The 23,986-nt window shown below is 58.6% G+C and overlaps 1 long non-coding RNA gene across 1 annotated transcript in view; it reads left to right on the forward strand.

Moving 5' to 3' along the window:
- Nucleotides 1-22,195, forward strand: part of LOC103563038 (uncharacterized) — a 32,931-nt gene extending 10,736 nt beyond the window's left edge. Inside the window, exons 2-3 of the long non-coding RNA XR_011533681.1 lie at nt 1,256-9,367; nt 19,463-22,195. This is a non-coding gene — a long non-coding RNA (uncharacterized lncRNA). The remainder of the gene's footprint in view (nt 1-1,255; nt 9,368-19,462) is intronic.
- The last annotated feature ends 1,791 nt before the right edge of the window (nt 22,196-23,986 follow it).

Consider the following 23,986-nt stretch of genomic DNA (forward strand, 5'->3'; position numbering starts at 1 on the left):
CAGCTGCCAGGCTGCCATTTGAAAGGCCTCCTGTTGGTGGCACTTTGGCATGGTTTGGGTGCTCTGTCTTAGAGCAGATCTGGTTTGTCCCTGAAAACACGCTGGCTCCCTCTCCGTCAAGGTTCTGTTTTTCTCTCCAGGGAATTTCAGTGCCTCGAGCTAGACTGGACCATGTGATTCCCCAGGTGAAACCCTTCCGTGGCTCCTCACTGCCCTCAAAGACAGTCCAAGCCTGGGAGTGTCCCAGGGCCTTCTGGGGCCCGGCACAGGCCAAGCTCTCCCTCCTGGGGGCTCTCCACCCCTCACCCTCTCTCCTCCAGACGCACAGACTAGACCGTGTCCACTTCTGTCTTCTCTCTAGAGCCTCACGCTTGCTCTCCTCTGCCTGGAATCCTCGCTCTCTCCTCTTAAGGCTGGCTAAATGTCACTTCCTCCAGGAAGCCCTCCCTGCCTAACTGCGCCTTGAGTTCTTGCTCAGGCTCACACCATCCTTCTCCTTCGCATCACTGCTCATGGCGGTGATCTCAGATTGCCAGTGTATCTGGAGCGCGGGCTGTGGGATTTTCATGCCTCGTACCCGGCGTAGGCCCGGCCCCCAGGGGCAGCTCTGGAAAGCTCTGCTGAGCAAATCCAGGCCTGGAGACTGTGTGCGCACGACCTGCAGCCTGTTGGTCCAAGTTGGCAACCAGAGGCCAGCTGGGGCCGCCAGCCATTCCCCTGCGGGTCACTCGGGGCCTAGAAAGCCCGGTGGCCAGCGCACAGCCGTCCTCGGGCCGCTGCCTGGAAGGAGGGAAGGGGTTAAGCGTTTCTGGGCCTCGTGCTGTGTCTGCGGCAGTTCCCTTCCGCAGCAACGGAGGTTGGGGAGGAATGTTTGCAATGCAGCGCAGGGCGGGGGGAGGGCGGGCTGCTGGAAGTGGGGGCCTGGGGGGGCCGCGGGCCAGGCTCCCCAGTTGAGCAATCGCCCAGGCCCAGCCGGTTCCTGTAACTCCCGCCCCTCCCGCCTTTTCCCGCCCTGCCGGCTTCCTCCACCCGCCGCCTGCCGGGCAGTGGGGGCGGCCTGTGCTCTGGGGCCTGCAGAGGGAGGCTCAGAGAGCAGAGGCCAGGGGTGGAGGGAGGGGCTTCCGGGGAGAGGCAGAGAAGGAGTGCAGGCAGCTCTGCCAGCTTGGCCCAGAGAGGGCAGGGTCTTTGCCCAAGGTCACACAGGGAGGCCCAGCGAACTGGGCCACACCCTGATTCAGCCTTTTTGTTCCCGTAGCTCCAGGACACAGCTCGATGCAGCTTGGAGGTCATGCTGCCACTCAGATGAGAAGCTCCGGATCACAGGGAGCTTCTCCCACCTGAAGGCAAAGGCCCCCAGCCCTGGCTGGCTGCTCAATCAAGCCTAGAGTTTCAGAGAGGATGCCAGCTCTCTTCAGGCTGGGCACACCTGCCCCCCCCACCCCCACCCCAGCACTGCCCCCTGCCCTGCGTGTCCTGGGGACGCTGGTCACCTCCATTCCTTGCCTCCAGGAGCGTGGAGTGAATAATGAAGGCCAGACTCGAGCGGCTTCTGGAAAGACCACCCTTCCTCCTTCTGGTTCCCTTCAAGGAAGGACCTTCATGGCCCCCAAGTACCACAAATCCTAGGCTGAGCCTGGGCACAGAGCGGATTTCCCTCTCTGGGCACACACCTATGGGGGGCGGGGGTGGGGAGCAGCATTCCCCTCCGCTGCAGAAGGAGCTCCATCTATGTTGGCAACCCGATTCGAATCCCGGTTCCACCACCTTCAAGCTTCGTGGCTGCAGCACCTCTTTCTGAGCCTCAGTTTCCCCATCTGGAGAGTGGAATTCAGAGTGGGGGGGGTGGAGCGGGCAGCATGGTCTGGTTCTGCCGAGGCTCCGGGCCACTTGCCCTTCCTGGTCCCACAGATGTTCAGCCCATTCGGGGCATGCTCTGGGTGCCCCCCTCCCGGCCCTGGGCTTTGCCTGAGCTGCAAAGGAGGATGGGATGGGAGCCCTCAGAGGTGCCGCCTTGGCCGCATCTCGCTGGAACCACAGTGGAGCTCCTGGGCCATGTCTGGAGGGCGGGGTAGGTGATCCTCGTGGGCTGGAAGCTCCTGTGAGAATACCCCATTTACAGGTGAGGGGGCTCGCAGGGGGAGTGGCCGGCCAAGCCCTGCGACATAGAGAGATTTTAACCTGGAGAACCACGCCAGTAACACCAAGGGCCCTCCTACACTCTGCTCTGCCCCCATTTACCTGAGTCCTTACTGCATGCCAGGCAATCACTGACCTACTTTAATCCAACAACAGCCTAAGAGGAGGGTATATTGATCCCCAACTTTTTAGGAAACAGAGAGGTTGATGCACTTGCTCAAGGTCACACAGTTTGCAAAGAGTGGAACCTGACTTTGAACTCAGGCCACCTGCCTCCAGAGCCTGTGCTCTTGGCCAATCTCCTCTGCCCCCGGCTTGGGATCCAAGCTCTGTAGAGAGGGCCGGGGCCACCTGGGGTTAGCCGCTTAAGCCCCAGAGGCCCAGAGTGAGGGAAAAATCTCCAGCACCCCGCGGGTCCGCGAGGGCTGTGCGGTCATCACTACCACCGGGTGCAGGGAGCTCAGAGGGGCCAAGCCTCTGACTCTAGGGAGCGCAGCCGGCTCCGCGCCCCCTGGCTCCCTGTCCAGGGGCTCCACAGAGGCCGTGGTCGGAAGGACCCCCAAGCCAGCTGGGTCCCCTGACAGACGGACAGAGGACCTCTCTCCACACGCAGCCTCCCGCCCCGGGGATGCGGGCAGCGCGGCCTGCCACCTCCTCCGGAGCAGGTTTCCTTTAAGACGGCAGAAGATTGATTTCCTGGCAGGCTGCGCGCGAGGAGCGTCCACGCGGTTTGCATGTCTGCATTTTTACGGCTCCGTTTAATATGTATGCAAATACCCGCCGCCGCCGCCGCCGCGCACGCGGCCGTCCCGGCCCGGCGCTGGGAGGCCTGATAGATGGGGCCGGGACGGAGACAAATGACGGGCTTTTCTAATTTCTTTCTCTTTTCCGGAGGCTGGGGAGAGGGGGGCTCAAGACTGGAAACCACAGAGGAGATTTAAATATATGCAAAATTGTTGTGGGTTGGGGCGGGGTCTGGAAACCTGAGCCGGGAGGAGAGCATTCCGTGTTTTCGTCGGTGGCAGTCGCGCAGGAGGTGGCCCAGCCCCTGAGACCCCTGTCACCTCCGGCGGAGGGAGCGGCTTTGCTCCGGAGAAGCCGACTGCGTCCTCGGGAAGCGCAGCCTCAGCGCAGAAAGAAGGAAAATGCGGGTTCTTTTCGGCCCCATCCGCCAGGAGGCCGCTGCGTGTGTCCATCGCACCCCCACTTATTTCGTTGGGCTTCCAGAGCTTATAACTTTATAGGTGTGATGTCACTTAACTCTCACGGTTGCCCTAGGAGGTACATCACACCCATTGTACAGATAGGGAAACTGAGGCTCGCAAGAGTAAGGCCCTTGGGGAGAGTTGCAGAGGGAGGTGGGGGGATGCACTCCCAGAACCGCATCCTTGACGCTGCGCAGCCCTCAGCCATCTCCAGCTCTGTGGGGTGTGCTCCCAGCTATGGGGGGTGGGGCGGGCGCGGAATGTGCCCAGACTAACCCCCCAACACACAACCCATGCTCCCCCATCCCACCTGCCCCCACCTGCCTGACTCAGACTGAGCCTGCATCACATAAGCCCGCATCAGATGGGGCCTGAGGACTGAGCCCCAAATTTTCAAAATATTATTTAGGCCTAAAATTTGAGGTGTAGTTTTAATGGAATCTTTCCTAATTTCTGAGGATTTCAGGTGACGGACGGGGTAGCTGGGGGCAGCCTGGAGGGTCCTGTGAGGACGGAAACGTTTCACAGAGGGGGCGCCAGCCTAGAGAGGGGGCTTCTGGAGCAGACAGCTCAGGCCCGCTGGGGACCCGAGTTCCACGTTTGTGTGGTGTGTATGTGTTAGTGTGTGTGTGAGGCTGGGATTGTGTGTCCGTGCACACACGTGTGTGTCAGTGAGCGTGTGCATCGAGGTGGCAGCAGCTGAGACCGCCATACTGGCAGCTGGCATGCGAATTTCCCTGCGGGCTCCCATCCCCGTGGGGTTTGGGCCTCCTGTCTCCCCCACCCCCACCCGAACCTGCTCCCCTCTCCAGGGAAGCCTGTGCTGCTTCAGCTGCAGAACGGGGGTAGGTCAGGGGCTGGGGACTTGAGAAGACTGAGGCACCCCTAAAGGTTTGCAGCCATGAGGAGGACTTGGTTATGGGGGATGGGGTGTAGCCTGTTGCCTGAGAACTCTGGGCAGGAAACGAGGGGCGCACAGCTCCCCCAGGAAGCTCTCCCTGTGTGTACATGTGTGTGCATGTGTGCATGAGTGTGGCGATCCAGACTAGCATATGTCCATTCATAAAATGCTCCTCCTCCCCACCCTCTTCCCTCCCCCACCCCCACCCCTTCTCTCTCCCACCTCCACACTCACCCCTCCTGCCTCTCCCACCCCTACCCTTCTTCCCATCTCTCAGGTTCACCCCGCCCTGGAGTGCCATGAGCCATCTCTCCTGGAGTCTCCCCCCTCCCTGCCCTCCTCCCCCCTTCCCTGCCCCTTCCCCCGACTCCCCACCTCTCCCCTCCCACATAGGTGTTTGTTTGTTTCCTTCTGTCCACTGTCGTCTCCCCCACAGGAATGTGAGCCCCATGAGAACCTTGAAATGGGGTGCTCAGCACCCCTCTGATGTCTGGGAGCATCTCGGGACCCCTCCCCTGCCCAGGCCGAGCTCCTTCTCCAGGCTCAGGTCTTCTCTGGTGGGGCTCCTGCACCCCGGTGTCCATGGAGCCCACCCAGACAGGGACCCAAGTCCCATGCCCTCCCTCGCCTCGCCTACGTCTTGGGACAGTCCCCCTTCTTCAGGCCTCCTCAGGGTGTCCCCTTCCTGAGCTGGCCTGAGCCACCATCCCGGCACCCACAGTGCTGAGAGCGATTGTCACTGGAGCCTATTGGCGTCAGCACGGCAAGAAAGTCCTTTCCATGAGAACCGCTGTGAGTGGACATCAACGCGGCCCCTCTGAACCCCTGCTCCCCTGGGGGCCTCTGAAGCGTCCTGTAAAGCCAGCCCCGCCACCCAGAGGCCCGAGGGTGGTGAGCCCAGGGGAGAGTGGAGCCCTGGGTCTCCCTGGAAGTGATGACTGTGTAATTCTTGTTCTCACCTGCCCCTGCTGCAGGAGGGCGGCACTGGGTCTGCGCTGGGCCTCCCGCACCCCGGCCGGCCGCACACACATTCGCTCTGCAAATAGCTGTCGAAACAGACAAGTGGCAGGTGGCGGCCTCCACAAAGGCATGGGCTTTGTGACATATCTGGCGGGGACTCCAGTCGGTGGCCCCCTTGGAGTCTGCACCTTCGCTCCCTAGCTGGTTGGGGGCAAGGGGGCTGCTGTGTGTGGACTGGCTGAGTCAGGACCCAGCCCTGGGCCCGGGGCCACCATGGCTCTCGCTGATCTTGCTGACGGGGCTGAAAATGCGTCTGCGCGGCCCTCTGCAACCTGCCATTACTCACGGTCGGTGTTTAGCCCCAAGCCAGGGGTGACCGGCGGACCGGCAGGAGGCTCGGTGTGTGCTGAAGGAGGGACGGCCCGAGGCTGGGCTGCGAGAGGCACAGCGGGAACCGTGGGCAGCTGCTCAGAGCGCCGTGACCATGTTTTTCTGAGCTGAAAAATTAGGACACGGGAGGTAGCTGAGGGTTTTCTCAGATTTGTTCATTCAATGCGTGGAAAAGTCTTACAGAGGTATGAAAGTTGAAGCTTATTTGGTTATATAAGTAATGGATTGTCTTTGTTGAAAAGAATCTGAGTTTCCAAAATCAGGGAGATTCTGGGAATCAGTCAGTCAACATGACTCACATTCTGGGGGCACCCGGGTCAGCCCTGTCCTTGGTCCTTGCACTGTGACAGGGAGTGTGAACCTGGCCTCACAGAGCTCTTGTGGGGAGGCTGACGTTGCTCCAATAATTTCACAATTCAGTACTGTGAGCACCTGTAGGCACCGTTCGAGCATTTAGGGCTGTGAGGGCCCAGGGCACCCATGTGGACCGGGGCTGGAATGTCCAGGAAGAAGCGCATTTCAGGCAGGAGGAAGAGCATGTGCAGAGGGCCTGTGGCAGAAAAAAGTGTTGGGTGTTTGCGGAACAGGAGGCAGCCCAGGTGACTGGAATGTGACCAGTGAGGGAAGAAGAGGTTGGACATGTCAGCAGGGGCCAGTCCAGACAGTGCCCACGAGCCCATAAGAGTGTGGTAGACTTTTTCCTGCCAGCAATGGGGAGCCATGGACTGTTTGACACAGGCGTGACCTGGTCATGCTTCTTGATGTTGATGAGAAGGAGGAGGATGATGATGTTGGTGATTATACGCAGTGCTTCGTGAGCGCTGACCATGCGCCAAGCACCATTTCAGCCGTTTTACAGATGAGAAAACGGGGGGGCTGGGAGGGGAAGTGACTTATCTAAGGCCACACAGCTGGTGAACGGCAAAGATGGAACTCGGACTGAGTCTGTCTGGATCCTAAGTCCCTGCTCGCATCCCACACACAAAGCTGCCCTTGTCCGGAAGTGGAAGGCCAGGGGGCGTGCAGATCACCCCACTTCCTGCTGCGCTGTGGGGCCGCGTCCTCTCTGCTCAGTGTCCCAGGCCTGGGTGGGAACTGACAGTCACAGGGGTATCAGCTGGGGCTGGAAAGGCCCAGCTCAGTTCCTCCTCAGGCCCAGCGGGGGAAGTTGGGCTTGCAACATCCCACGGCAGCTGAGGTTCTGGAGAAGTTGGGATCCCAGCCTGTCCGCTGGGGCACAGGTCACACTGCAGCCCCGGGAGCACAGGCCCAGTCACCTGTTTGGGAGCCGAGGACTTTGAGCTGCGGCTACAGCATCCCTCCCGAGTAACACAGCACCCCGGCCCCTGCTCCCTCCCGTGGAAACAGACCTAGGTGTCTGCACCACTCTAGACTCACCGGTGGCATTTAAAAAATCCTGCTTCCCTTGTTGATCATCAGGGAAACGCAAACCAAAACCACAGTGAGACCCCACCTCTCACCTGTTAGGATGGCTACTGTCAAAACCCAGAAAGTAACAAGTGTTGGCGAGGATGTGGAGAAATTGGGAGCTCGTACAGTGTTGGTGGGAATGTCAAATGGTGCAGCCGCTACGGAAAACAGTATGGAGTTTCTCCAAAAAATTAAAAATAGAATCACCATATGATCCAGCAATTCCACTTTTGGGTATGTATCCAAAAGAATTGAAAGCTATATGCGCGCCCGTGTTCACTGCAGCATCATTCACAATAGCCCAAAGGGGGGGAGTCACCCAACAGTCCATCAACAGATGAAGGGACCAACAAAACGTGGTGTAGAGTATACATTACAGCGGAGTACCAGTCAGCCTCAAAAAGGAAGGAAATTCTGACACTCGCTTCAGGACGGGTGAACCTTGAGGACACGTGCTAAGTGAAATAAGCCCGACACAAAAGGACAAATACTGTATGATTCCACTTATATTAGGTACTCAGAATGGGCAAACTCACAGAGAGGAGAACAAAGGAGAAGGTTGGATGCCAAGACCTGGGCTGTGAGGGCGGAGGGGAGGGGCAGGATGGAGAGCTTTGTTTAATGGGTACAGAGTTTCTCAAGATAAAAAGAGTTCTGGAAGGGCTGGCCCCACAGCGTAGTGCTTAAGTCCGTGTGCTCCGTTCTGCGGCTGGGGTTCCTGGGTTCAGATCCCGGATGTGGACCTGGCACCGTTCATTAAGCCATGCTGTGTTGGCATCCCACATAAAATAGAGGAAGATGGGCACAGATGTTAGCTCAGCGACAATCTTCCTCGAGCAAAAAGAGGAAGATTGGCAACAGAAGTTAGCTCAGGGCCAGTCTTCCTCACACACACAGAAAGAGTTCTGGAGACGGATGGTGGTGATGGTTGCACAAGAATGTGACTGTACGTTATGCCACTGAACTGTACGCTTAAAAATGGTTACGATGGCAAATTTAAAAAAAATCGTATTCTAAGTTCTCTCAAGTTGTCAACAGTGGGCTTTCTTTTAAGTTGCATTTACAAGAAATAAATTAAAATATCAGATGGGAGTTGTCATTAGAGCAGTTAAGAATCACAGATGCCGTATTCCCAGGCAAGTGTCCTCCCCTCCCGGAGCCTGAGTTTCCTCACGGGGTAATGGGGATGATGATGGTGCCTCCCTCTGGGGCCACTGCGAGGATTCCATGATGCCTGCAAGGTGGTCCAGCGGAGGCCGGCGTCCAGGAAGCACTCAGCACCCAGCAGTCCTTAGTCCTGGCAGATATGCCCCAGGCGTGTGGGGTTTGGGAACAGGAGCAGCACAGGCCCTAGTCAGAGGAGAAAAGACCCCTTGCCTGACAGTACACCTGGGGAAACTGAGGCCTGGAGGAGTCAAGAGACTTGTCCAAGGTCTCTGGGCTTCCCTTGAACCAGAATGTGGTTTTCCACGTCTGTATCGGTGAGCAAGGCTCGGTTGTGCTGCGTAACAAGCGAGCCCCACATCGCAGTGTCTCACACAGCACAAGTCTGTTCTGCATCCAGCAAAGTCTGCCGTGGGTCCAGGAGCTTCTCCAGGGCAACTGCCCTCCACGCGAAGGCCCAGGGATCCAGGCTGCCTCCCGCTGGTGGCGCCTCCATCTCTGGGTCCCCGAGGCAGGGAAAGAGCATCACGTCCCTGCCTCCCACACTCCACTGGCCAGCACCAGTCACATGGCTTCACCCCACGCCTGAGACGGAGAGGAGAACCATGGGTAAGCCCCGGAAGTTTCTTCTCACCATGAGAGTGGGACGAAGGCCAGTGGACAGCTGTCTCCAGGACATGCTCACAGTGAACTGAGTCAGAAAGAAAAGGGTTTGAGGCTGGAATGACTCCCCCTCCTACCCAAGCCCCCCGCTCCTTCCCAGAGCAGCCACGGTGAGCCGCACTAACGGCCGGTTTACAAGCAGGGGTGTTGACGTGCCTTGTGGACATACAGTTGTTCTCGGCCACTCCTTGAAGAAGCCGGCGGGGGTCTGTCCAGCCTCTTGCTCTCCCACCTGGCGGTGCCTCCACCTGTACGTAATCAGTGCCCCCGATGGGTGTCCAGGCCGTTTGCAAAGTTCTGCTATTATAAACAGTGATGCAATGAATTTCCTGCACGTTTTCCCTTGTCACCCATGTAAGTGTTTCTGTGGTGTAAATTCCTAAAAATGGAATCGCTTGGTCAGAGGGCAGGTGCAGCGAGCAGTCTGACAGCTTTCCAGCGGCAGGGGCTGCTCCAGGGTCAGAAGGAGCTTTTAAGAAGTGTTGCTAATGGAGCCGAGTGAGTTTCGGGGACCAGGGTGAGTCCTCCGCCCCAGGGGGTTTCCAGATGGGACACCAAAGAGGGGAAGCAGGAAGAGGGATGCCCTCGCCATCTCGACTCTGATGCTAGATCTCCTCTCCTTCTCAGGACCTGCCACTCTTGCTGTGCCCATTTTATAGATAGCAAACCCCGAGTTCCAGAGAGGTTGATTCACTTGCCTGAAGCTGCCCAGCAAGCAGCGTTTGAACCCCGGTCCCAGCCTGGGTGGAGTCCTCTTGGGTTCCAGGATCCCAGCTCCCTGCTGGACACCTCACGGATCCTTTCTTTACTGGTCCCTCTCAAAGGCTCTCATGTTCCCCCCAGAGCTTTCTTTTGGCGAGTTTCTGAAACTCGTCTTCCCTTCCTCGCGTCTAGTGCTTCGGCTCCTCCAGTGGCAGAACCATCCGCCTGTTACTTTTCTCCTTTGTTGTTTTCATCTCTGCTCCATCTCTTTGCAAGAGCATCTCGGTTTTTGACCACCGTTAGTCTCATTGATTTTCAAATTTTCTTTCTTTTTGGGGTAACGTCCCTTTTGTTCCTGGAAAAAGACGATACACCTTCATTGTAAAATAAATAAATAAATTCAAGCAACACTGGAAACCACAAGCAAGAAGATGAAAATCACCAACGCCCCTCACCCACAGATGACTATGGTTAACGTTTGGTTGCCTGTCCTTCTGCAGATTCTAAACATTTAATGTTTTGAGCCAGCCCTGACAGCCTAGTGGTTAAAGTTCAGCACACTCTGCTTTGGTGGCCCCAGTTCGGTTCCCGGGTGCCAAACCACACCACTTGTCTGTCAGTAGCCATGCTGTGGCGGTGGCTGACACTGAAGAACCAGAGAGACTTACAGCTATCCACAACTATGTACCGGGGCTTTGAGGGGGTGGAGAGGAAGAAAAAAGGAGGAAGATTGGCAACAGATGTTAGCTTAGGGCAAATCTTCTCCTGCAGAAAAATAAAAAATAAATAAGTAATTTAGAATTTTATTCTAAACATTTCTAACCACCCACTCTAATGGTAATGATAAGGAAAATCTCTACCTTTCTCCCTAAAGGTGGGGTGTATGAATCACCAGACATGAGTTCCCTCCCCTCCAGTGCCATCACTGCCCACACCTTTGCCTGGGCCTCTGCTGCTGCTTCTGCTCCCAGGTTGGAAGCTGCTGTTCCAGCTCCAGGGAGCAGACCCTGCAGGGCCGGCACCAGCTAACTGGTGAAAATGGTTTCCCCACCTCCAAAGAGATTCCACCCACTCGCTCACACTCAGGGAGCAGGAATCTCACCCCTCACCTGCCGGACACCGAGAGGCTGAAACCCAGGCCGGTGTGTGTCTCCAGCTTGTGGAAAGGCAAGTTGGTGTCTCTCTGCTGTGTCCTCTCTCCCACCGCCACCCACTGTCGGCAACACTGACTTTGTAAGCGCAGAGCTGACGCTGGCCTGGGCCTGGGTGGTTGGACAACCCCAGGCGGTTTCCATCGGGCCCTCCTCCTGGGGGGCCCTTCACCTCTCGGGAAGAAGGGGCCGCAGTGGCCTGGCCTGATTTCCCTGGGATGAGGCATGACTTGGGGGTGGCCTGGTGGCGCTGGCTCCAGAACCCAGCCCAGCACAGACGTGAGGGGGAGATGTAAGGGAGTGGGACGATGGGGACCCTCAGGACCCTGCTTTGGGGCCTGTTGGAGACACAGGGCTCTGGCACTTTGGGGACAACATCCACTGGGGAGTGGCAAACACAGCTGTCACTCCCCGTGGGGGCAGCAGGGGCCCCTGGCTGAGGGGGGGAGTGTGCGTGGAGGGCATGGCTGTGCCCACAGCATGGGCAGCTCTGCTCAGACACCATGGCTGTCTCCGGCAGCCACTCCTCAGACCTGTTCTCAGATCTGTTCTCGAGCGTCTGTGAGTCCTCCCCCCCAGGGGCCCAAAGAAACCCCTGGGGACAGCTTGACACTGATGGTGAGTGAGAGCCGATGGCACGCAGTAGGTGACTGTGCTGCATCCTCAGGGGAGGGTGGTGGTTGTCAGGAGCATGGTTTCGGAGTCAGACAGACCCAAGAGTGTCCTAGGTGAGCCTCGTACTGGCTGTGTGACCTTGGGCAAATTAGTTAAGGTCTCTGGGCCCCAGCTTCCTCATCCACACTGTGGGTACAGCAGCATCCACTTGGCGGGCCCATTTTGGGGACTGAAGGCAATGACCCTGTGAAGCGTTCTGGGCCTGGCGAGTCCTCCCAGAGCCCTCCCTAAGTTGAGCTTCTGTTTTTGTTCGCGCTTGGGGTGGTGGCTGGCGGGAAGTTGCGTAAGGGGGGCACTTCAGGAAGCTGCAATCCACTGACCCAAACGGCTCCTAATGAGTCACAACAGTGGGTTTCAAACTGGGTTTTTTACACCCACCTTCCTGTCTCAACCGTGTGCCTTATTCTTTCTCAAAATAAATCTTAGTGATCGATACTGCGCCAAGCGGGTGACAGCTGAGGGCCCACTCACCTGGCCCTCTTCACCCCCGCCCCCAAGGCCCCCTGGGGTCTACACAGGCTTGAAAGCCACTGCTTTAGGCCAGCCAGGGTGTCACTGGCTGTAGGAAGTAGAGGTGGCAGATAGATATACCGGGAGGGGAGAGTCATTTTCCCAACAGATTTCTCACTGGGCTTATGTAAAAACACGGAAAGAAGAGAAGTCTTCAGATCAGGGACTGGCGTTTCTGAGGCTCCTGGAGGGCCTGAGCTCACTAAGCTGGGACAGCCCTGACTCCGAGGGCCCACCTTCCTGCCAGGTGGCAGTGACGTGGCCTAGGATGTTCCTGTGGGAAGCACGAGGAGCTGAGCGAGGACACCCTCCGTGTAGCCAAAGCCAGACCGGGCCAGAACCCCCATCAGCCACCGGCCGGCCGCCTGACCTGGGGCGAGTCCTGGCTCAGAGCCTCAGTGTCCTCATCTGTAAAATGGGGCTGCCTCTCTGGGCCCCGGACAGAGGGATGTGGGAGGACGCAAGGAGCTGGCGGCTCCAGCATGCCGGGCAGCTTGTGAGTAACAGATCAGTAGCGCTTGTGGGGTTAGTAACAATAATAAGGATCCCAAGCAGGTGGGGGCCAAAAGGAACCTTGGAACTCTCATCCCAGACGGGAACTGGACTGGGCTAAGGTCAAAAAGCCGGGTCAGGGCTCAAACCTGGGACCTGACCCCCGGGCCTCAGAGCCCAGAAGGGGCAGGCCGGTGGAGTGGAGCCACTTTCCACCTGCAGCATCGCAAGCAGAGAAAGGACATAGACGCCCTCAAAGGTTTGCTCAGGAGGTCAGGGCTGCCCCGCCCTGCTTCTCTGGTTCTCTTCCCTGCTCCCAGAGAAGAGCTTCTGGCCTCCCCTCCTGCTGCTGTTTAGTTGGGCAACCTGGAGGCTACATGGGGGCTGGGGGTGGGGGAGTTGGACACGGGCGACACAGAGCAGGGAACAAGTGCCACTCAGACCCTGACATGTGTGCACCCTTTAGCAGGTTGCAGGGGGAGGACCCTTGTCCTTGGTCAAGGGGAGGGAGGCGTCACAGGCCCAGTGTGCAGAAGAGGAAACTGACGCACTCTACTCAAGGCCACAGGTGACAGTGGCTGTGGCTTTTTCACCTGACACACTGTGACCAGGGGGCTGGGCGTGCTTCTCCCCTCTCCTTGCGTGACTGTAGGGACCCACATGGTACCTGTATGACTTGTTCCCTCGGCCATCCTCCTTTGTGCCTGATAAGCTGTGGGCATTGGTCAGAGGCCTTCAAACCTTCCGGACTCCCTGACAGCTTTGAGAGCGGGTTTGGCCCTAGAGAACAGGAGCTTGGTCCCTGGTCCCACCCCACTGAGGGGGAAACTGAAGTTCAGCAAGCTGAGGGGCTTGTCCTAGTCCCGTGGGAAACAGAAGTTCCGTGGGCTTCTGGCTCCAGCCCCGGCCATCCTGGGCCCAGCCGCTCCCCACCCAGCTCCTATCTTCCCCCCAACGCCAACGTCCCCAGTCCTCTGGAGGAAGATTTCCGTGGTCCCGGTTGGGGGTGCCAGACTGCCAGCGACGAGTGTTTTTTTAATCCCAGCCCCGCTGACTTAGCCGATTATTCTTATTTAAGGCAGGGAGGAAACCGAGAGCGTGGCAGCCCGTCACCTCCGGGCGGCGGCCCCTCCTCGCGGCCCCCAGTGCCCAGCTCCAGCCTCAGCAAAAGAGGGAGGGGGCGATGGGAAGCAGGAACAGGGAAGAGGAGGAGCGGGGGACAGGAAGGAGAGGATTAGGAAGAGAGCGGAGGGGGGAGGGGAGAAGGGGGGAGGGGAGAGATGGAGGAGGGGCAGGAAGGGGGAGGGGGAAGACGGAGAGGGGGTGCACGGAACGGGACACCCCCCTTGGCAGCTCCCTGAGCAGAGAGGAGAGAGGGAGATACACAGATGAATAATTTACTACGGAAATACAGAAAGAATTTAGAAATTCTCAATTTATAAATATTTATTTTCCCAAGTTCGCCCCCTCCTGACTCTCTCCCCCTTGCTGGCCCTCGTCTTTCTCTGTGGGGCCCCCCCTCACTACCCCATCTCTGTGTCTCTGTCTCTCCCTGTCTCTGTATAGGGCTGGGACCGTCTCTCTGCCCGCTGCGGTGGTGGGGGCGGGGGTGTTTTCGTGTCTGTCTCTCTTTTCTCCGCCTCCACTCTCCCTCCTGCCTGAGTCGTTCCCTCCCCGTGCGTCTCTCTCTGTCTCGCTGTCTCGCTGTCTCGCTGTCTGTCCGTCTGTCCGTCTGTGATGCCTCTGTGCCCCCCAGTCTCTCCTATCCGGGGACCCCAGCTCACGCCCGCCGGTCCCAGGGCAGGAGGACGCGAGGCCCGGAGGAGGGGACCCCGGGATGGGGGAGCCCTTCCAACGATCCGAGGGGAGAGGTCGTTTCCCCGGCAACCGGCGGGGGATTGGCGGGGCCGCGGGGGCTGCGGATTAACGCGCGGGCTCAGCGAGCGAGGGCGGGGGCGGCGGGGAGCCACGCCCACGGCCACGCCCCCTGCCCGAGGGCAGGTGGGGGCGCACCTGGGGTGGGATTTCCGAGGCACGTGGACCCAGCAGTGGGGGCGGGAGGGGGCTCCCTGGGAGGCCGGGCGGGAGCGGGGCCGCGGCAGGTAATCAGTCAATCAGTTAATCAATCGGTTAATTGGTGGGGCAATCAGGCCACAGAGTACAAGCGGTTAAAAGCTCCAGGTGAGGAGTGACACAGAGCTGGGTTCTAATCCCTCTTGGGCCTCTTCCTGGCGGTGTGGCCCTGAGCAAGTGAGGCCCTGCACACCTCGGCAGCCTCGGGTCTCCCAGCTGTGCAGTGGGGTGACAGCAGCACCTGCCTGCCGCGCTGACCCTCCGTGCCTGTCACCGTCGCCCTCGTCCATCTCTTCAATTCACGGGTGGAAAAGGGTGGCCCTGAGAGGGGAAGTGCCTGGTGGGCACGGAGGGGACCTGGGCAGTCCCCAGCCAGTGAACAAGCTCCACGAAATTGACTTCCTTGGGCCTGCTTTTAGTGAGCTGGAACATGGACTCACCGAGGGGACGCCACCCTTGACAGCACCGGGCTCAGTGGCCTTGCCTGCTCCCTTTCTCCTCCTTGCCCTTCTCCTCTCCTTCAGGTGTGGGGAAACTGAGTCCCAGAGAGACCAGATGGATGGCATGGCTGCCTAGACCTGGGAGGTAGATGCCAGCCCCTGCCCCGAAGCCATTCCTGAGCCCCACACATAAGGTCAGGAGAGCTGGGCAGAGGGAAGCACCTTTGTTAAGGATGGAGGACTCCTCAGGCCGCATCCTCGGGTCACCAGCTGGAAGGGGCTCTTGGCACACGCTCCCCACTCCCTGCAACTTCAAACCAAGTGTGTCGTTTAATATGCGAACTCTTGTTGGTTTGTTTGAGCACAACCCTTCTGACCGACCCCGGGTCCTCCCTGCCCGACCTCTCCCTCCCTGAAGCTGGCTGGTGGCTTGGGTGGAAGATGGTAAAGGGGCTGGTGGAACGTGCCCCCAGGATGGACTGGAGAGTCACAGGGCAGGTGGCTGTCTCTAATTTCAGTGGCCCCTTTAAGCCTGGGCTCCGCCCGTTGCCAGGGGCTGAAGCTCGAAGCTCTAATCTGGCTGCAGCAGTTTCTCCCAAGTCAGGTCCTGGGGTTGCCGCAGTGACAGGGACAGGCCAGACCTGCGGAGACTTCAGAGGGCTGGGGACAGCTACAGGGCCGCCCCCCATCCCCAGCCCCCCACACCAGGCAGGTGCATCATACACACACTTCTCTGTGCAACGAATACATAAACTCATCCTTCTCATGCAAACACTCCCACATGGCCCGGCATCGCGTGTCTGAGGCCTGTGGGCCCCCAGCCTGAGGCCTGGCCTGCCCGTGCCACCATGCCTCCTCTGCGGGAAGGAATTCTCCAGAACCCGGTGGCCCTGCCCAAAGGTTCTAGGCTCTATGCCCCATACCCTCAGAGCCCCAGGCCCCCCAGTGTGTTTAGAACCTGGATCTGCCTGGGAACTGATGGGAAGAAATGGGGGAGATGTGGTGGGGAGGGGTTGTCAGATCTTGAAGGTGGGGAGTGGTGGTCCAGATTCCCAGTGTGGTCCCCGGCTCTCCATGCTTGAGCTCGTCCCAGCTGGAAGTGTTCTCCCTCCCATTTTACCGGTGGAGAAGGTGAGGCCGGGAGAGGTAACAGGCCCAGGCTCCTCCAGCCAGTGAGAGGCGGGGCTGGGGTTTCTGCCGCATCTCAGGGGCCCAGGGGCTCTCACATGCTTCCACACTTGCAGGCTGGAGCCTTGGGCAGCATCCCGCTGTCTCTTCCCAGGTGCGGGTTTTGGGGTCCCCGAAGGCCTCCTAGGTTGGCAGGACAGCTTGCATCTCTGCCTGGCACACGGCAGGTGTCCCGCTCACACTCCCTGGCTCATGGCATCTATGGGAGAGGCAAGGAGGGCCTCGGTGTGGCTGTGCTGTCCAAACGAGCGGATCTCGCCTGGAGCCAGAGATGAGGCTGTGCATCTCAGGCAGCTCCAGGGGCAGGGAGGGCACAAGAGAGCTTCGAGTGGTTAGAGAGGACCAGTCCCTGAGACTCGGTACCCCCGTGTCAGGCAGGGCGCCAGATGGGGAGCTGAGGCCTGGGATCCAGTTCCAGAACCAGCTGTGTGACCTCGGGCAAGGCCATCTACCTCTCTGGGCCTCAGTTAAAATAAGGGGGCTGTATTCCCTAATCTCCAAGGATCCTTCTAGATGGAATGGTTGAGGAATCTCTGAGCCTTTCATCCTCCACCGAACCCCTCTTGAGCACCAGCAGCGTCACAAAGGTGAGCTGTGAGCTACAGGAGACCCCACTCCAGGGAGTGGGTGCCTGGTCTTGAGGGAGATGGAGCACAAATGACCCACGCCTGGCACTAGGCTATGTGCCAGTGGAGGTGATGAGCAGCTAACCATGGCCATCTGTTCAGCACCTGCTCTGTGCGTTACCCCGGTATCTTGTTGAATTGGCACGACAGCCCCATGCGGTAGGACCATTATTATGCCCATTTTACAGACGACGAAACTGAGACCCAAAGAGGCAAGCACCTGTCTGAGTTCCTACAGCTGGCAAGTGTGAGTCCAGGCACATCCCAGCCTTGGGACGCCGCGGCTGCCTTGATGGTTGTTAGAAAATCTTCCAAGGGGAGGCCTCCTAGGAGCTGAGTCTAGAAGGATCTTCCCAAGTGGGAAAGGAGGCAGAAGGGCAGGCCAGGCAGAGGGCACAGCCTGAACCCCGGCACGAGAGCGGCTGGATGTGGTAAGGACTGAGGGCTTGGCGTGGTGTGGTGGGCAATGGGGAGGGGCTGGGGACCTCCTGTCGGTGCCCAGAGCAGGTCTGCAGGATGCTGTTCCGGTCAACGCTGCTGTGTGACAAACCGTCCCAACGCAGTGGCTTCAGACAATAGTTATTATTGTGAGGTTGGGGTTGACGGGGTTCAGCTGGGGTTCTTGCTGGGGTCTCTCATGGGGTTGCAGTCAGGTAGCAGGGGGGCTGGGGGCCTTGGGTGGCCCCGTGGCTCATCTCGGTGCCTCCTATGCCCTTTCCAGCAGCCTAGACCGGATTTCTTATGTCACAGCTCAGGGCTCCGAGAGGCAGGAGGGGGAGCTGCCAGGCAAGTTAAGGACCCCCCTGGAGCTGTCCCACTGTCGCTTCCGCCATCCTCTACTGGTCACAGCAGCCACGTGGCCCACCCAGATTCAGGGGGGCGGAGAGACCCCACCTTTCACTGATGGGAGTGCCAAAGTATTTGTGGCCGTGTTTAATCCGCTGCAGATGCTAATAGATGTTTCATGGAAAAAGTCGAGTTCGTGGTTAAATACATTCCAGTAGGTTCTTTGCTGCGGGACTTCTCAGAGCCTTCACAGGCTGATGTGGACGGTTGGTCTCCAACCTACGGAGGGAGCTTGTAGAAGTTCCCAACGATTTTTGGGAACTGATTTTGGCTTGACTGCCAAGGGGGCCCCATCTCGGGTTGGGGGGTGCTGGGCCCTGGGAGCTGGGGGCTGAGGTTCCTTCTGTGCACCCCACTTTAGGCAACATCGCTCCAGAACCTCCAGATATGATGAGATGAAGTTGGGTCTGTTTCCGGCTGCTCCCGCCTTCCCAGAGCACTGGGTGTTGGGTGGTGGGGGGCTGCCTGGGTGTGCCAGCCAGGGCCCCCTCCCTCCGGCAGGCTGGGCCGGGTCCCACCAGCTCAGTGATCAGATCCTCAGATCACCCACCTGCCTCTTGCTTCTTCCTGCCTGGCCCCGAGAAGGGGGCTTCCTTCCTTGGGGCTCCTGGCGCTCCCCTCTCTGGGGGCCGAGGTCGAGGCCGACGGGAGCAGGGGGCAGGGGAAGGGGCCTTGCTGCCCGACAGTGTGACCCCACCCCAGTCTCCACCCAGGCTGAGCCTCGGTTTCCAGCTCATTCCCATGGGGTGATAAAGGCCCTTCTCACCAGTGGTGTGTGAGGCCACCACTCAAGGACCTGGTCTTTACTGGATGTCTACTGGGGAGGCAGGCCCTGCACCCTGCAAATTTCAGGCGGCAGCTCATGTCATGCTCTCTGGGCCTCAGTGTCTTCATCTGGAAAATGGGGATGGTAATAGCGCCCACCATGTAAGGCTCAGTGAGGATTAAATGGGCTAATGGGTGAAATTAAGAGATGGAGACCCAAGCCCACCCCACCTCAGAGGTCTCAGCCACAAAGGCCTGTGCGCACCTGGGCCTGGCTGCTGGCTGGTGTGGGTGCCCAGCGGGCGGTGCTAGTTTTCGGCCTCGTCTGCTGGGTGCGGTGCCTGTGCGACCCTGCGCAGGGAGGCAGGCCGTGTCCTTCCCGGGGAGCGGGGCCAACTGCCAGTGAACGCTGCAGCTTGGTGTGTCTCCCCTCCCCCTCTGCAGGCTGCTTCCTCCTCCCTCTCCCTTTGGTGGGGGGCCAGCTGCCACCACTGCTCCGGGAGACCTGGCCCTACTACCTGATGGCCCCGGGCAGAGGCAGGCAGGGGAGGGCTGGCTCCGCAGAGCAGGAGTCACAGAGCATTGCCCCTCCTCTCCCCTCCCTCCCTGGCCTGGACCAGCAGAGCGGCCCTGGGGACAGTCTCTGAGCCTCTCAGACAGATCTCATCACCGTCCAGCTGTGTGTCCTTGGGCACATGACACCATGCCTCAGTTTCCCCCTCTATAAGTGACCCCAGTGATGCTCTTGCCTCGAGAGGCTGGAAGGAGGACTCCATGAGATGCTGCCCCTACCTCCGCTCAAGGCAGCCCCAGCATCATTTGGGCTGGCACCTCCCGCCCCCTCAGGGATTCCAGCCAGAGCCCCATGGCTGGGGATTTGGGGAGGGGGGTGGAGGCACAGGAACAGGGTCCAGATTTTCCCCGCAGCCAGGTCAGAGGACCGAAGCTGGGGTGTGGGACATCCGGGGCCTCCTGGAGAGTGGGGAGTCCCCGGGCTGGTCCTCTGCACCGGCCCCTCCGTGCTGCCCACAGACATCCCCACGGAGCCTAGGAGTCCCCCGACTTCACCCTCCCATCCTGAGAACCATCGCCCACCGGATGCTCACAGCCGTCCTGCTTCCGCTCCTTCTCTCACCTCCCACAGCCTGCAGCCACTCTTCCTGCACAAGGGATCACACGTCTGCCCACCTCTCCCAGCCGCCAGCCCCCTCCGCTCCTGCATCTCCCGCCTGGAATGCTGTGCCAGCCTCTTCCCGGCGCCCACCCGGCCTCCAGGATGACCCCTGACCACCAGTGCTCCACGCAGGGCCCCGTGGGCCTGGGGAAGTGTCAGCCCGGCTCACCACGCCCCAGTAACTCCCGTCGCCCTGACCAAGTCTATTTCTTCCCTCAGCTTTGAAGGCTCCGGGACCAGGTTCCTGCCACCCCTGCAGCCTCCTGCCTCTCCACCCCCCACCCCTGCTCTAGCCAGACTGGCTACTTTCCAGGCCTCGGTGCCCTTGCACACACTGTCCAGAGGCCTGGAATGTTCTCTCTTATCATCACATCGGCTGTTCATTCTTTAGAACTCAGCGGAGGCTTCCCCTCCTCTAGAGAGCTGCCGCGGCCCCTGTGGCCATGGTCTGTTTACTTGTCTGATGCCCCCACTAGATTGTCCCTAATCCTTTAGCCCAAGGCCTGGCCGCCAGCTGGAGTCACCACTGCTGGTGGAAGGATGGCTCAGTCCCACCCTCTCCCCTTCCCGCCCTGCCCCCAGCCCCGCTCCCCACTCCTTCCCTGGGGCTCATTCTCCTTTCCCGACCTCATTGCTCTCTGCAGTGCAGCACTGTGCTAAGAGCAGCCATGCTGAAGTCACACACACCTGAGCCCTCACCCCAGCTGTGCCACCTCGTGGTGCTGAACCTCAGTCCTCCCGTCTGCAGAACGGGGAGAACATAGCACGACCGGCCTAGAGCTGTCGTAAGGGTTAAATGAAGAGCGTTTGTCACGTCCTTGGACATCACAGGACTTCAGTAAATGTTAACTCTTCTTGTTCTGCTGCTGTTGTGTGTTATCCATCTGGCCTATTAGCATCTCCTCCGAGCGCATGTCTGGGTCTCCTGTCAACGCAGCTCTCTGCTCCAAGCTGCCCACAACTTGAATCATTTCATCTTCACAGAGAACACTCAATGGCTCCCCAGTGCCTCTCCTGGGACATAGAAACTCCAGCTAATTTTCAAAGCTTTTCTGGATTTCCTGGTGAGACCACCCTGACTAGTGGCCAAAGACCTTCAAGGAGGAAGGGGCTTCCTCCCAGCAGGCCCCTCAACCCCTGCCCCCCACATACTCCACAGGGAGCTAGGTGACCCTGGGTGGGCGCTCACCTCCCAGAGCTTCTAGCTCCCTTGGCTGCAAAGCAGCGTTAATACCAGTGCTATGGTGAAGGTCCCTCCCAGGGCCGTGGGGGACAGGGGACACTGAGTGCAGAGGGCTTAGCCTGGAGTCAGCCCGAGCTGAGCCCTGGGGCCTCACAGCCCGCCTGGTCCAGCCCACAGCCCTCCCCCAGGCTCTGGAGCGAGGCCAGAATCCACACGCATCCTCTTCTTCTCAGAATCCCCTTCTTTCCAGGCTGAATATTACCCTGATTGTGTTGTAGGGAAAGGAAGAGAACATTTATTCTTTTTAAAAAAATAACATTTTTCTCCATTTACAAAAGTAATACATGTTAATTGTGGATAATTTTGAAATTAAGATAAACCAAAGAGAAAATTTGAGACGATCTATAATTCATCCCCTCTCTATAAGCACTTCGAGCGCTCGGCTTCGAGCCTCCCGACTTTGTCCCGAGTGAGCCACACGCGCTCTGCGTTGAGCCTGGGATGGGACCCCAGAACACACTGTTATCAACCTGGTTCTTCTATCGCCAGCAGACCCCGAACTTCTACCCGCCCAAGGGCCCCACCCCCTTATACTCAGGGAGCCGTCCCCAACCAGCAGCTCTTACAAGAGCAGGATCTCAGCCCCGGACCCCCAGAACCTGCATTTTCCCAGGGCTCCCGGGGGTTCCGAGGCACACCCCAGTTTGGGAAGCAGGCATGGGCCCCGTTGCGTGGATGTGCTCACACTTGTCGAAGCCAATCCTCCAATATTGAACGAGGAGCTGGTTTCCAAGTTGCGACATCATAAATAATGCTGCAGTGAATAGCATCATGAGTAGCTAAAACCCTGGGCACATTGTGGTGTTTTCCTGGAGCGAATGTTAGGGACCGTCCCTTAATTCTGCTTCTCCCACATTCGCTTCTCTTCTCACCGGAACACTCTGATGGAGTAGGGGCCATCTTCATCCCTGCTCTGCAGACGAATAAACTGAGGCTGGGGACAGGGGTGACGACACTCTCTGCGGTCCCACAAATGGCGGCCAAGCCCGGGCTCAACCCCCGGGCCTGCCTCCACGCCCGTCCCACTGACCATTGCTGTAAGTGGGCCTGTCCATGCAGAACGTCAGCTCCTGGATGCACCGTGTGGGTCTCACGCCCACCCCGTCCCTGCTCAATGGGACCAGTTTGCCCTGGTGACAGACGAGGCGTGACAGCGCCATGCTTGGCTGGGCTGGGTGGGGGAGTCGAGCACCACAGGGGGCACCTCAAGGGGACATGGGCGGGGCTTCGGGACAGGGGTGGGAAATGGAGGAGTGAGGGGGCTGTCAGGTCACAGGGAGTGGAGCTCAGGCCCAGAAGAGAGGAGGGGCTGGGAGGGACATCGGCAGGAGAACTTCCGGCTTCCCGGTGCCCGTGGCGGGAACGGCAGCCATACAAGCGTGAATCCTTTTGGGGGAGACCCTCGGCGGGGAAGAGAATGCGGTGATGGCAGCAGATTCTATTAAAAGCCATTCTCATTACTGTACCGTTAATTATTAATGGGATCGGGCACATAAAGGATGGGAAAGCCCAGCTGGGCCTGACTCGACTCTTGCCTCCGGAGCAAATGGCTCTTGGTTCACGTCCAGCAGACCAGCCACGAACGTGCCTGTTGGAAAAGTGATGACGACCCCAAGGCCGCCACGGCGGGACGGGCCCCACTGAGATCTGCTTAACAGAGATAAAGAAGAGGAAGCAAGCCAAAGAAAGGGGACCCAGAGGAGACAAACTCAGAGCCTCTGCCCATCCTTCTGGGCTTAGCTTTTAGGCCTGGACACCCTGGGTGTCCCTTCCTTTAGGACGCGCCCGTGCACTCAGACAAGCACTGCAGACCTCATCCTCCTCTGAGCACTGCCCTCATGGGGCTGCCAGTCTGACAGGAGTCTAGCGAGGTTGTTAATCAAACAACCGTCACAAACCGTGGTGACAAACAGACATTATGCTCTAAAGCAGAGAGATGGAAACCACGCACCATAAGGGCAGGAATCTTGACGATTCTCTCTTCCTCTCCCCGAGAACTGCCTGGTGCCTGGAGCAAAGTGGGCGCTCAGTAAATGTGTCTGATTTCCCAGACTGCTAATTGGGGGCACAGGAATGAGGTCTTCGAGATGGAAAGAGCCCCGGGGCAGGCAGCTTTGCAGAGCAGAGGGAGGAAGGGGCTGGGCCTGGCTTGCCTCCACTCCCGCATCCTTGCAAAGCTCTGCTGGATTATTGGCTGATTTATCCTGACATCCACCATGCAGCCAAGCAGTGAAGGCTCTCCTTTCTTTGGAATAATTAAATGTAAATGAACGAGTGAGTCTGGGCTTAAAAAAAAACACTAAAAACCTGTGGACTTCAATATAAAACGGCATCTAATGAGCAACGCCCTGATTCAGCCGTTCTCATTTTTCTACTGAATACCCGTGAAGGCAGAGAGAAAGACGAAACCTCACTCAGTGCGGGGAAACAGCTGCCAACCTCATGCCAGAGTCTGGGAGGAGCCGTACTGATGACAATGGTGGGGGACGGCGTTGGAGAGAAGCCTCAGGACACAGGGACAGGGACAAAGGTAGGAAGGTGCTCAGAGCATCCTCCATCATCTGTCCCCCTCAGTGACCTGGAATCTGTGCCATTCTGAGAACTGGACGGTTGTCCCTCTCCCAGAGATGCTCCTGGAGTGCGTCCCCTGGTCTTTCTGAGAATGTGGGCATGGGCTTTCACGGTGCATGGTATCCTGGGGGGGAAACAGGATGAGTGCAGGGGTGGGCGGGGAGCAGCAGGAAGCTCCCGGGTAGCAGTGTATGCTGGGATATTCTGTTCAGAATATCCAAGAACCAGACAGCGGGCGGGAGCGGATGCCACCCTCGCTTGGCAGAGCTGCCATTGGCAGAAGCCTGCTGGAAACTAGGAAATGGATTGAGCAAAGCCCCCTGGATTTCGTTGCTGAGACCAAACACTGAGAACGGGATTTAGCCATCCAACTAGGGGCAAGAGAGCAGGACCGAAGGCAAGCTACACGCCCTGTCTACTTGTGAGCGTGGAGTGTGGCTTACTGTCCTGCATTTGAGAGACAGCCCAGAGGAAAAAGCATCGACAGCACAGGACTGTGAGAAAACACTGTAGACCGTGGAAAAGGAATCGGCATTCTGCAACGCTGAAGAGCAGGCGGCTGACAGTGATTTCCTGGAGGAACCAGAAGAAGATGTCAGGAAACTGCTCAGCAACGTTAATGGAAAGACATGCTCTGCAGAACAGGAGCGGGAAAGCACAGGGCGGCCCCAAGAGATGTG

Source organism: Equus przewalskii, chromosome 26, assembly GCF_037783145.1.
Source record: "Equus przewalskii isolate Varuska chromosome 26, EquPr2, whole genome shotgun sequence".
NCBI classification, from domain to species: Eukaryota; Metazoa; Chordata; class Mammalia; order Perissodactyla; family Equidae; genus Equus; species Equus przewalskii.